General features: G+C 46.5%; 1 long non-coding RNA gene across 4 annotated transcripts; it reads left to right on the plus strand.

Annotated features, from left to right (window-relative positions):
- Positions 1-845: 845 nt before the first annotated feature.
- LOC131811631 (uncharacterized) lies at positions 846-8,177 on the plus strand. 4 transcript variants are annotated; one of them, XR_009346026.1, is made up of 4 exons: positions 846-1,041; positions 1,573-1,742; positions 2,811-2,967; positions 7,580-8,177. It is a non-coding gene; the product is annotated as an uncharacterized LOC131811631 (long non-coding RNA). The 4 variants fall into 4 exon arrangements; XR_009346025.1 differs by having other exon boundaries at positions 1,573-2,967; XR_009346024.1 differs by lacking the exon at positions 2,811-2,967 and having other exon boundaries at positions 5,238-8,177.
- Positions 8,178-14,153: the final 5,976 nt, after the last annotated feature.

Here is a 14,153-nt window from a genome sequence, read left to right on the forward strand (position 1 = left end):
TTCCCCCACAAATTAGATGTTAATGTTACTGTCAATCAACTGGAATCATTTGTCTGTGAATGGGTAGAGTATAAAGAAATGATGAAATTAAAGACATAAGGAATGGTTCTAGTTGAGACTTATTACGGGCTTTGAACTTCATCTTAAAACTAGGAAGCCCTGAGAGTCGTCAGTGTTCATATGCTGTCATTTATTTGAGTTGAGAAAGCTTACTCCAGCTGGAATATGAAGCCAGTGGGTGCTCGTGTAGTAATCCCCAGGATGAATTAGAATTAGCAAAGTGACGGCGGGATGGAGAGAGCGACAACGTCTAGAAACCCCCTGCCTGCCCAATCCACTAAATTTGACGAGTGGCTGGATCCGGTGGGTGAATGGGAAGGGGAAGCCAAGGATTTCACAAGATTTCGGGTGGAAATCATGAAATATGGTGGGAAGATGAAGAGTTGAGTAGCTATGTCTCTCCTTAGGCTTGTGATGAAAGCTGGGAGATTTACGCGTCTCTGCAACGACTCTTGAAGCCCTTTCAGGAATGGTAGCTCCCTTCAGAAGACCTCTATCTTCAGAACCTAGGCGCCAAAGCAAAATCCTTTGCTCAGAGACGACCCTGGCCTCAAGGCAGAGATCCAGCAAGGGCCGATGCGTTTGCTCCCTGCCTCCGCTTCAGAGGACTGGGACCAACGTACCCTCCCCTGCGACCACGGAGGCGGTGGTGGACCTCACAGCCCGCGCCGGTGTGCGCTGCGTCTGCGCAAAGCGCGGGGGCGGGGGCGGGGGCGGGGCTCCGGCCGGGGGCGGGGGCGGGGCTCCGGGCGACGGCGTCGCGGGCAGAGCGGCGTGGACGCGCCCGCTGCGTGCTCCGTGCGCGCGGCCCCGCCCTCGAGGCCTCCTGCGCTGCAGCCTCCCGGGCTCCCGCCGTGCGTTCCCAGAGCGCGGCCTTTGTTGGTCTTTCTGAAGAAAACGCACATCCAGGAAGGAGAGCCTGTAGCGAAACTGAGTTCTGTTAGGCGCGGTCGTCGCGGGCCTGGCAATGCCGTGCGAGCCGTAAGTACGAGGAGAGTCACCGAAGTGCGGCGGCGTCGTGAAAAGGCGGAGAGTTCGCGGTGTCAAATAGGGGCACGGACGGGCTGTGGAAAAGCCGCTGGTGACATGGAGGAGTTGTCTTCTGCCCGCTCAGGCTCCACACTTCTTCAGACGAACCCGTGCCAGCTTCCCTGAGGTCTCCCTGACACCCCACCCCCACCCCCGTGCGTGTGCTAGTGCAATAGGCCGCACGTTGTAAAACGATCACCACACGACGCTAACGCACGGTTACTGCCTCGCCAGTGACCGTTCTGGCGTGGGGAGCCACTTGCGACCGCTCTCTGAGCACAGTTAAAACACCCAGTGCAGGGCTGGTGGCCGCGGGCACCAGCGGTGCATTAAATCCCCTGGAACTTACCCACCCCCCCATCCACGCGTGCCCCCAGAGACCAGCTTCTCCCTACCTTACCCGACCCCCAGCTTCTAGGCCTCTATTCCTCGGCCAGCACTTCTGAGCTCTAATTTTCATGGCTGAATAATATTCCGTTACAGATCGAGACGTATTTCCTTTAGGCGTCCACCGTGGCGGCCACACGGCGCGGCTCTCCTCGGCTGCTCCGTGCAATGCCGCAGCGAGCGTGGGAGCGAGTGCGGGCATCTCGCAGACACCGGCTTCATTTCCTTTGCGTATTTACCCAGAAGTAGGACTGCTGAGGCACATGGTGAGATCAACTTTTAAGTTTTTGAGGAACTTCCATACTGTTTTTCATGAAGGCTGTGCCAATTTATATTCCCAATAACAAAGCACAGCTTTCCCCTTGTCTCCACGTCCTTGCCGGTACTTCCAACAACACTGTTTTACAGTAATAAATATTTTGCAATACCGCCCTTTGTTGACCCAAAATTAAATTTGTAGGTAATATATTGACCCAAGTGCATAATTTTTTAAGTGCAGAATAATTGACATATAACACATTAGTTTTAGGTGCACAACATAATGATGTGATATTTGTATATATTGCAAAATGATTACCACAGTAAAAAATTAACATTCATCACCTTACTTTCATAACAGATTTTTCTCTTGTGATGAGAACTTTTCAGATCTATTTTCTTAGGAACTTCCAAATGTGCAATACAGTATTGTTACTATTTTTTTGCAATACAGTATTATTAACTATAATCATGATACTGTACACTACCTCCCCATGACTTTTTTATTTTATAACTGGAAGTTTGTACCTTTTCACTGCCAAGTGCATAATTTTTTTTTAAAAAGGATATAATGGCCCGACCATAATATAAACAAGTTAAACAGAATAACATCTTAAGTGTTTTTTATCCTTTTTGTGTCCAGTCAGAAAAACAAACCACTCTTAAGTATTTCAAACAGAAGTAAATTATTCCAGGGAATCCTTTATAAGGTTTGGGAAGGGCTGGAAGAGCATATAGAGGAAGGTAAGGGGGTTTTACAGGATTAAAAGCTATAGGGACTCACTGCTCCCTAGAGTTGGAGAAACAAAGGGGAAAATGATGTCACCCAGGGCCTCCAGTCACAGGGCCACCGTGGCTGTCACCGTCCACACCACATAACTCAGAAGACAGGGCAAAATGGTGTCTCCCTGATCACTTCCATCCCCCAGTGCCTCCCACTGGTAGACGTTCAGAGAAGTCAGAGGGGAAGGAATCTGGAAGGTGTAACGTGGAGGTTTCTAGCCCAGGGGTGGAGAGCAGACTCAGAAGGGGTGTGCAGAGCCAACAGATGATAGTTTCAATTTGCAAATTTTTAGGTACAACTACATTTGAATATAACATGAAGAAGACAGGTGCTTGAATCTGCATTTAAATAAGTTGGGATTTGATAGAAGACCAAGTTCCCTTAAATGCTTACAGACACTCTCTGTATCTGACTTTAGGGAAGAAAAGGCTGAATAAGTATATTCCCAGGTATGTATAATCATTATGAAAGCAGTGACTAACACACAGATCCAGTGGTTGTACTGGTGACTTAGATGTTACAGGTGGCTTTGCCATTGCCAATGAGATTCCCAAATGGTTGAGTTGACAGTTCATAGTGAAAAGGGTAAACAAAACAAAACTCATGAGCTGCATTGTTATAAAATTCGGGGTATACTAAAATCATGCCAAAAATTTTGTGTTTATATGTTAAATGGAGCTAGGTTTTGAGCTGAAATCATTATTTTTTCCCCCACCTTCATGAATATCCATCAGGACATTACAAATTAGAGCTGAACTAAGCATTGTAGAAAATCTCATTTCCTGGTCTCTTCCTTTCTAACTGCCCATCATGTATCTCCCACCCCTTCCTTTGACCCCCCATTATTGTAACAACTAAAAATGTCTTCTCAGATTTTTAGCCCTCTCCTGAGCGGCAGTACTGCTGTGAAGACCACAGATGTATATTTTTGATACAGAAATATGAGATAGTTAATAGAAATTAGGTTATAGAATGGTATTATAGTATGGTATTATACAGTTGCCTTTCATTATTTTGGAAGTGTTTCTACATACATAGGAGAAATGGATTGGCATACTGAAATGTTAACAGTAGTTATCCCTGTTGTTGGAATTTGGGGAGTAATTTTTTTTGTTTGATCTGTATTTTAAGTTCTTTCTACTTGAGAAATTTTAAAATGCATTCAAGGTAAAAAAAAAAAAAAAAAAAAAAAAAAAAAAAGAAGAAGAAGAAGAAGAAGAAGAAGGTAGTGGTGGTGAGGTCAGGCAGGCACATCCATGAGGATCCTTCTAGGTTCATAGGGTCACTCAGACCCCTAAATCTGTGAGTGAGGACCAGCCCAAGTACCTGGTATAAGCACTTGCTCAAACTCTGGAGAAATGCCCCCTCCTTCTGGCACACAAACCATTCTTTGGTGCTCGCTGTTCCTTAGGAATGGCGAACAGAGCATTTCCTTCCTCCTCTTGGTCCAGAGTAAGTCATACTGTGTTTTTGGCTTAATAGCACAAAATAGCACAGCATTTTCTTTAAGAAAAGGAGCCCCCTAAAATCACACCATAAGTCTCAGGTATAAATCCCCAAACTAGGAGACTGGGTCCTAAGCTCGGAAAACCATTTCCCATCCATGGACCAAAATCGGGGCATCAGCAAGATACAACAAGTTCCATGGGTTGTATGCTAGATGCTTGCGGCAGGCCTGGCACCGGGGGGCCTGCCAAGAAATCCAAGGAAGGATGATCGGATAGGAGTACTCCTGTGTTGACAGGTCCCAGAATTTTCCAAATGACTGCCCACTGGGATTTAACCCAACACACGGTCTCCAATCCAAGCTGCCTGTCTCCCAAGACCTCTGTCCTGCCCCGTGCCGTATGTGTGGATCCCCAGGCAGGGTGTGGGTGTACCTGACACACACACGTCTCCCAGACCTGAACGCCTGGGCCAAGACAAGGGATAGTTTCCAGATGTGGGCCTCACATCTGGGCCAGCCATCAGGAGGCCGCTTATTTGAACAAAGACTGTAAGTACTCAAAGAGCCCCGAGGTCCAGAGAACGCTGCCAAGAGCTGGCGAGCAGATGAGTGGAGAACAGTCCTTGATTTATGGTTCCAGGAGAGGAAGAAAGCCATGCTTTGTGGTCCTGCATTGATACGTGTGAAGCAAGGTATTTGGTCCCCCAGGAGAGGCAGCAGCTTCATTCACGGGATTAAACTCAGGGGCTCAGATTCCAGGAGGAGCAGAATTACGGACTGAGCATAGACTTCCTTTTCAACATCCCACCTCGACCTTGCCCCCTTTCCACATCATCTCATAACTCGTATCCTGCGGAAACACTTTGGGAAGAGAAGACCTTACAGTCTGACAGCTCAGTGGGCACCTTTAGCTCATCGTCCCCACCAGACACACTTTCTTTTATACATAACCGTGTACCTTGAGCTTTTTCCCCACTTGATAGGAGGAACCGAGATGAATCAATCTGTTTGCAGTCATCTTTGGAGGAGGTCATTGAGATTAACTCAACTTGGAGCAGAATGGGGCCCTCCTCCTACAGAGTGGAGAAGTGCGCTCGGGGCTGAGTTGTGTTGGGCAAAATTGTGTCTGGTCCCCACCCCCTTTATATGCTAAAGCCCTAACCACCAGTGGCTTGGAATGTGACTGTATTTGGAGACAGGGGCTCTAAAAAGGCCATTACGGTAAAATGAGGTCAATAGGAGGGGCTCTAATCCGTTATGTTGTGTCCTCAGAAGAAGAGATTGTGCCCAGACACACGCAGAGGGAAGACTATGCAAGGACACGGGGAGAAGGCAGCCATCTCTCTACAAGAGAAAGGCCTCAGAAGGAACCTGCCCTGGTGACCCCTGGATCTCAGGCTTTCAGCCTCCAGGAATGTGAGAGAATCTGTTTCGGTTAAGCCAGCCTGTCTGCAGTGGCAGCTGGAACAAACTAAGATGGGTGGTGGCGGGGGGGCTCGGCTGTGTTGGTGGGGCTGAGCTGCCTGGCCTAGTGGGGGACCAAGGACCAGGCTGGTAAGGCCAGGCAGCACCATGAGGAGCCCTGGGTGCAGGTGTGAGCCCCAGGATGTTTGTAGTTTATTTTCTAGATGGTGCTTTCATTATCCTCACACTGTCGGGACAGTTCTGTTAAGTGTCACTGCCTGGCCTCTGCTTTGTGTGGAACATGGAAAAGGTCCTCGCTGAGGGGCCCGGAGGGCAGTTCTGCCACAGAACCTCAAGTCCAGAATCAGGAAGGGGCAAGAGCGTGCCCACTGGCAGGGGCAGCCTCCTTAGGGCCTCAGGAATAGCTGGGGGGTCCTTTGAGAACCAGTTTCCTTCAGTGATGCTGGTGCACACTTTCACCACTTCCACTTGGATTACAGGTAGAAAAGAAATGTTTCTAGCCATGCCAATTTTGGGGAAGTGATTTAAACTCTCTGGTCCTGTTTTTTGACTGTGAAATAGGGCTAAGCGTCCCTTTATAGAGCATTATAAGGATTAAGTGAGACAACGTATAGAAAGGCTATAGAAGTAGATCTTACTTTCTCTTCTTCATCAAGTGTTTCTTGAGCACCTGCTATGTGCCAGATACCATATTATGCTTTGAGAATATAATAGAAAATAAGAAAAAATTGTCCCTGTCCCACAGAACTTATATTGTAGAGAGAGAGCAACTGTAAAGGAAACAGATGTGAAAAGTGGCTCTCGAAGAAAGAGGAGTCCAGGCTGTTGCAAAGTCAAGCTAAAGAGGGGAAAGGACCTATGGGCAGGTGCTTGCATTTCACTCAGCAGACCCCCGTGAGGAGCCTTGGACTAAGGACACATTGCAAGGGCTGATGCTTCCTGGAGAATGGGCTGGAAAAATCTGCTTGTTGGCCCAGGGAAATAATTAGGAAGCTTATTTATGCCCAGGATTCTGAGAGAAGAAAAAAAAAGTCTAAAAATAAAATGAGTCTGGCGGCTCCTCCAAATGTTAAACACAGAATTGCCATATGACCCAGCAACTCCACTCGGAGGCATAGGCTTCAAAACCTTGGAAGAAGGGTCTCGAGCCGGTCCCTGTACAGTGTCCCCAGCAGCTCTGTTCATAACAGCCCAAAGGTGGGAACAGCCCATCGGCAGATGACTGAATCAGCAACGTGTGGTAGAAGCACACATTACTGAACCTTAACACGGATACGATCCTAGTACATGGACAATGGGAAGGAACCTGGAAGACATCGTGCTAAGTGACATGAACCAGACACAAAAGGGCAAATACTGCATGATCGCACTTACACGAGCTACGCACACTAGTCCAGTTCTCAGCAGTAGAAAGTAGAACAGGGGTTATGGGCGTGGGGGCGGGTGGGGCGTTCCTGTTTACTGGGTCCAGAGTTTCTATTTGGGATGATGAAAAGCTCTGGAAATGGACAGTGCCCATGGCTAATGCTGCTAACTCATGCACTTTAAAACATAAGAAAAAAATGGAAAATGTGTATTTTACCATGATCATGTATATTTTACCATGATAAAAAAGAAAGTTATTTGCCCCAGCTAGGAGACCTACGGGGGCTGAGTGCTCAGCCTGGCACCCAGGGGTCCCCCTCTCTCGGGAGAGCGCGTGCTGCTCACGGTGGCTGGAAGTTAATGGGAGCCCCGGGACCAACCACAGGAGGAAGACAGCACCGCGCCTCTCCTCTTCCATTTATTGCTCACCCCTGTTTCTTGCACCTGGGTTTCCTGTCTCCCCGTCTTCCCTCTAAATCATACTTGCTCTTGTTGGGTTTCAAGGAGTGAGTCACTGAGCCTCTCTGTTGCTGGCATGTGCCCTAGGGCCAGGCTGTGTGGAATCCCATCTCAGCTCTGCCACTTACTGGGGGGCTACTCTGGGGCAGGTCTCTTTAGCTCTCTGCCCTTGTCCCACCTGGGAGAAGGGATTCAAGCAGGGGTGGTTGTGGAAATAAAGTGAAATTGCACATGGGGTGTGTGCCTGGAGCAGCGGCTGGCACCCGAAGCCTGGGTGGCTGTTTTCTTTGTGAGCGCACTGCAGGGCTGAGGGAGGGTCTGTGGCCAGCATTCAAGCTTGGTGAACTCTTGGAATCCTTTTGCAGGATTCTTAAAGCCCCAGGACTCTTCTAGAATCCATCAGAGCCAGGAAGAAAGAAACATTGCCCATGCAAATCCTTACTTACTTGGTGATGTGGAATGATCTCTTCGTTTCTGTGGGACGTGGTTTATATGTGACTGGGCTGTGATCAGTGTCGTCTAAAAATCACTTGTGGTGTGCTCACAAGGGTCCCCGCGCATAATCTAAGGGAGTCTCCTTTCATTCAGCCGCGCTGCCCCCTGTGGGCAGTCTGCACACTGCAGCCCAGGTCACTCTGGAGCCCGCAGCAGGGCGGGGAGGCTTGCAGAGGCCTGATGGTATTATGTTTCCCCTGACATAAGCCCACTCCTGATTCTGTTCCCTCTGTTCTCTGTGAATGGATTTGTGAGATACTTACAGCACTCCTGTTCCCATGAAATGAGGCTTAACAAAAAGAAAAGAAAAAGGCAGCAGGCCTCTGATAACCCAAGGAGACACAGCCCCCATGTGTGACTCCGGGCAGGTTGTGGGTCTCAACCAGCAAACAGGCTCCTAGAGGCCTGGGATATGCTGTCTCCTGAAGAACATCCCTTCTCCACACTTTCTGAACCAACGACTCAAAACCAGAGGCACAAACAGTGAGACTAGTATGTTCTCTGTTGTTTTTTTTTTTTTTTTTTTTTTTTAACATTTTTTCTTTTCTTTTGTCAGAGAGAGTGAGCACAGGCAAACAGAGTAGCAGGCAGAGGCAGAAGCAGGCTTCCTGCTGAGCAAGGAGCCCAATGTGGGACTCGATCCCAGGGTCCTAGGATCATGACCTGAGTCAAAGGCAGCCGCTCAACCAACTGAACCACCCAGGCGTCCCAGTATGTTCTCTGTTTTTAAAACCTTTTGCACAGAAAGCAAAAAACAACTACTGTATGCTGAAGTTTGGGAAATGACAAATGAAAAAAATAGTTTCATGACTCATATGACAAAAAAGGCCTACTCTTCCTAATTCATCAAGAGCTCCTAGAAATAGGAAAGAAGGTGAGAAGGAAGGAAGGAAAAGCAGAGGAGAGGAGAGGAAGGCCTAGAAAAATTGGGCCACCTTTACAGAAAGCAACCCTGAAGTACCATTTTCAGCCATAGAATTTCAGAAATCCTATTTAAGACCACACTCTGTTGGAAGAACAAGCACCCCAGAACATTGCTACTGGGGAGGAAGCCTGGTATATCCAGGATGGAGGGTATGTGGCCTATCGATCCCAAATTACAGATATAGAGGGTCGCCTGGGCGGCTCAGTCAGTTGAGCAACCGGCGCTTCATTTTGGCTTAGGTCGTGATCTTGGGGTCCTGGGGTCAAGCCTGGAGTCGGGCTCTACTCTCAGCAGGGAACGTGCTTGAGATTCGTTCTCTCCCTCTGCCCCTCTCCCCACTTATAGACGCGCACTCTCTCTCCTAAATAAAAAAGTAAATTTTAAAAATAAACAACACCCCTTCCCCGTAAGTTACAAATATGTAATTCCACAACTAGAATTTACCCCATAGCTACAGGCATGCACGGAGGACGTTTGGTGCACGGAGGATACCCACTGCAGCACTGTTTGTGAACCGAGGGAAGAGACAGGTGGCTCTTAGCAAACTTGCTGCCTCCCCGGGATGAACGCTGTGCTGTGAGAAAGGTGTGCTCTCAGTACTGACTTGGAAGGAGTGCTACCATTTTGTGTTAAGAAAAATAAGCAAGGTTTAGGACACTGTATATAATCTACTACCTTTTTATCCAAGAGGGTGGAAGAAAAGAATTTTTATTGTGTTCCCTAGGTTTTTCAAAACAAACTGAGTAGAAAATAAAATGCTTAACGAAGTAGCCTGTGGAGCCCCTGGGATGCGGCTTGGAGTGTCCGGTCTCCCTTCCGCTCCTTCCAGACTTTCCACTCTCCTCTTTCTGCTTATTGATTGTTGAAAGGATGAAGGTGTTACCATGAACACTTACTTAAGTACATTCTTGGGCACCTGGGTGGTTCATCGTTTCCGCGGCTGCCTTCGCCTAGGTTGTGATCCCAGGGCCCTGGGCCATTGGGCTCCCACATCTTGCTCTCTGTTCAGCAGGGAGTCTACTTCCTCTCCCTCTGCCCCTGCCGCCATCATGCTCTCCCTCTCTCTCTCTCTCTCTTCTCTCTCAAATAAATAGATAAAATATTTAAAAATAAATAAATATACTGTTATGTTGAGGGGGTAGGGAGGATTCTCCTTTACTGCAACAAGAGAACAAATAGTCCAATATTACGGAGATTCAGTGCGGTAATATGTATGGACACAAAGATTTAACTGCAACGGTCTTGATCACATATTGTTGAAATGGGAAAATGCCAAATTCTTGGAAGACAAACATGTTAAATGTCCAACATCAGAAGATGATGACATCTCCAGAGGATAGTGATGAATCCATAGGACGGAATACTCAGAGCTAATTCAAATATCATGAAGAGTATGTATTGACATGGAAAACTGGCCATTTGGCATAGAGTGGGAGAGCAAGCAACATCTGTGTATACATGGTCTGGTACAATATTTGTAAAACATATAAATATAGAAATAAGTAGGGGTACCCAGGGGGCTCAATCAGTTAAGTATCCAGCATCCGACTCTGTTTCAGCTCAGGACATGATCTCAGGGTGTGGGATCCAGCCCCCCCCCCAACCTGGCTCCACGCTCAGTAGGGAGTCTGCTTCCCCTCTCCCTCTGCCCGTCCCCCTGCTCATGCACATTCTGTCTCTTTCTCTCTCTCTAAAATAATATATAAACATACAGAGAAATAAGTAAACTCTGTAAGGTTAATATACCAAAATATCATCAGCGGTCATAGCTAGACAGTAGATCAGGATCCATTTTAATTTTTGTTTTTTACTTATCTGACTTTTCTGATATTATGTATTAATACTACAGGTAAACTTAATTACAAAAAATCCTCCAGCAGTATATATGAAAATACAGGTTTAAATAATGCGATCAGTAGCATATAGCCCGTTACAGTACCTCGGTTTTCATCTCGAGCTTATCTTTCCCTGACAACAAACACATGTTGGGGAAACTGAGTGCTGGGACTAAAACGATCTTATGTATTGTTTTTCAAAGATTTTATTTATTTATTTGACACACAGAGACAGTGAGAGAGGGAATACAAGTAGGGGAAGCAGGAGAGGGAGAATGATTTTATATATGTTTATTTTCAGGTTTTTTTTTTTTCCTTAGTTGGATCTTATGATTTTTCTACTGTCAAACTTTATTATCTATGTAATTAAGAAATAGTAAACACTTTTAAAAATAAGGGCTCTTGTCTAGTAGTGGTTTTGAAAGCTCTTTTTACAGACTGTTTTCACACGATGTATGCAAAACCTGGCAGAGCCCTGATAACTGTATATGGAGACACAGGCCCGGGAGGTTTGGGGGTTTGCTAGGACTTACCAAGCCAATAAAGTGAAGCTGTATCTGGGCCAAGTTGTCTAACATGTGGCCCAAGGATGCCCATCCTGCTTGCCACACATGTTCCCAGAATCCTTCTGGACCTCAGGAAGGCTTGGACACAATTCCTGTTCCACTAGAAAAATGGATAAGGTCATCTACAATGCCCAATAAAAGTCCACAGAAGGAGAGACTAACCAACAAGAGAAAGAATCCCTGGGAAGACACTTGCTTGAGGGACCTATACTGAATGGCAATAAAAGTCTCAAGAATTCTCTCATCACTTTTCCATGATTATGTTTACCAGTGCATGTGGGAAGATTCACAAATATTTCTAGAGAAAATTCCATTAAAATAAGGAAGTAGATTTTCCACATGTATAATTTTTTTAAAAATTTTATTAAAGGGTAAACTTATTGAGGGTAAAACTATTTTTACTTCTGCATTTCAGTGCTTAGTTATCCCAAAAATACTCAGTAGATCTTGGATGGTCATGGTAAATGAATGGATGGATGGATGGATGGATGATAGTTTGAGATGCATTAATTGAAAGGGGAAAGGAAGGAAGGAAAGGGGAGGGAAGAAGGAAAGGGGAGAAAGAAGGAAGGCAGTCTTCTTGGGTTGGTTGGATAGATGAAGGGAAGTTTGGTTGGGATGGAAGAAATGATGGTTGGCTGGCTGGATGTGATGGAGTAATGGGTGAAAGGATGGATTGACGGATGGAATGGGTGGCTGAAGTTGATGTTAGAATATAACAAACTGTCAAGTACTGTGGGCTGCTTCAGCTTAGGGACAGAGATGTAGCTGACATAATTTTCTTCTCTTCTGGGAAAGATGGAAATATCTCAGCTTTTTATGCCAGTCTCATTAACAGCTGCCAAGACATATGTTGGGCTCTCGACTGTCGCCTTTTCACATCCAAAAAATGGCAGAGAGGTTTAACAGGCTGAATTGAGGAGACACAAGAGTTAGCATCTTAATTTTACAGGTGAGGTACCTATCTGAGCTCCCCGCCCCTCCCCCATGAATAATGAATGTCCAAGCTATTAGAGACCTTATAAAATACCAGGCATTTAAAAATAAAATTGTAAACCATAGAAATGAACAAAAGAAGAGAAAGAAGAGGGTCATTAAAGTCATTCAGTGGGCTGGGACAGGTCTACCCACTGTGGTTACTGCCAAGGCTAAATTGCAGTGTGTAATGCCATCTGCCCTGGTATTCTTCCTGTCACTCCCGAGAGCTTTTCATTTCACTTTATTTTAGGAATGCCAAAAGGTGGGTTTCTAATTCTATTCCTCTCTGGTTCTTTTTATAGTACTCAGATCTGGGCATATATCAGTACTATATAAGTGTGCCCTCTTTTTTTTTTTTTTTTTTTTGTATTTTAAATCAGCCAGAAGTTTAATATCTTGGCTTCCCTGCTTCTTTTGGAATTCATTAGCTGCCAGCTGCACCTGCAGTGTTCTGAGCACGGGTCTACCTGCCGGACTGCCTACCAGGCCATTAGCAAGGCCAGTGGACATATCTCACACTTGGGTGTTTTTAGATCCTGTCACTTTAATGAGAGTGAAAAGCTTTGGCTGCCTGCAGGCCCTCCCAGTGTTTGTGGGACCACTGAGTTGGAGGCAGGGGTCCAGTTAGAAAATGCCAGGAAACAACAGGAAGTTCTCAGACACCTTTTACCGATGAGGAGGACAGCAAGTTGAAGGCCCTGAGTTTGCTGGGGTCTTTTTACTCCTGCCTGTTTAAAAAAAAAAAAAAAAAAAAGTGCATTCTCCTAATGGCATTGACCAAGGTGCTACCCCAAGGAGCTGCCTAAGCCGCACTCACAGGCTCATCTTTCTTGGGTCAGTGCTGACAGGCTTGAATTCCAACTGCTGACACCTCATTTTGTGTCCTGAGCACTTTCTCTTGACCTGGAGCCACCCCTTTGCCACCTGTGCAGCAGGCCTGAGGGCTAGGGAATCAAAGCCCTGGAAGCAGCTTCCAACAGTGCTGAACAGGACTTGGTGTATAAATACCCCAGCTCCCTTGCCCCTCAGGCAGGATGATTCTGAAATGTATGTTCTTCATGGGCTTCCAGAGTTTTCTGAGCAGACTAAAGCTTCAGTCACCCCCACCCCCAACACCAGGGTTAGCTGGTTTGATGCTCCACGCTTTCCTGGCTGCCTTCCCTCTCGTGTCTCCCTTCACCGTGTCCCTGCCAGCGGCTCCTGGGATCATCTTCCAGATAAACTCCTCCATCTGAAATCTCTTAGAGTCAGATACAGGAAGACCCTCCCTGCTCCCCACCAAAGGCCCACTTTTATCCTAACATAAGTTAGGCCCACCTAAGTTATGTTGTTGCCCAGTGTCTACTGGACGTCTGGGACTTTCCCTCACAAAACAAGTGTGGCCCCTTCTATAGCCTAAGCTGTAGTACACAGTTTGGGGGCCCCTGATGCACTTTGGGGTTCCTCTGGCTGCCACTCCCATCCCAAGAGTGTTGAGCTGATAGGGAGCCCCAGCCAGAGACACTTAGAATACATGTGTAGCCAGACAGAGATGATGTAATGCTGGGACAGTGGCATAAAGGAGGACCCGTGGTGTTCTTTGGCCACCGCCACCTGTGGGCATCCTCCTGCCTGGTTCCCTAACTCGGAGGAATGAGGCATAGACGTAATAGAGGAAGTGGATTCAGGGAGAAGAAAGAGAAAAAGCAGAAGTCCTTTCTGCATCCTTCTCATTTCATTTAGATTTAACTTTTTTTTTTTAATCTTGGAATTGTATTTTTTAGTGTTTCTTTCCAGGAGGATCTGAAAGACATGAACTTTCCATTTTTATAGAAGCAATGATGTCTTTATTTTGTCCTTGATTTTGAATAGCAGTTCGGCTCGACTCTGCAGTTGCCGTTGGCCGTGGTTTCCCATCAGTGTGTGCATCGCCTGCTGCCTTCTATAGTTGGTACTGCGAAGGTTCTTTGCAGCCGGGCTGTTGTTGTTTTGTGGGTAAGCCTGTTTTTTTGTGTTTTAATTTCTGGTTTCTTCATCCAGGGAGATTAAATCCCTTATTCCCTTGCTGATTTCAGCAGTTTCATGTTTGTCTGTCTGGGTGTGCCTTTCTGTGTACTTATATTGCCCAGGATTCCCGACCCCTGTTTCGAAGAATCACGTC

Source organism: Mustela lutreola, chromosome 11 (assembly GCF_030435805.1).
Source record: "Mustela lutreola isolate mMusLut2 chromosome 11, mMusLut2.pri, whole genome shotgun sequence".
Classification (NCBI taxonomy): domain Eukaryota; kingdom Metazoa; phylum Chordata; class Mammalia; order Carnivora; family Mustelidae; genus Mustela; species Mustela lutreola.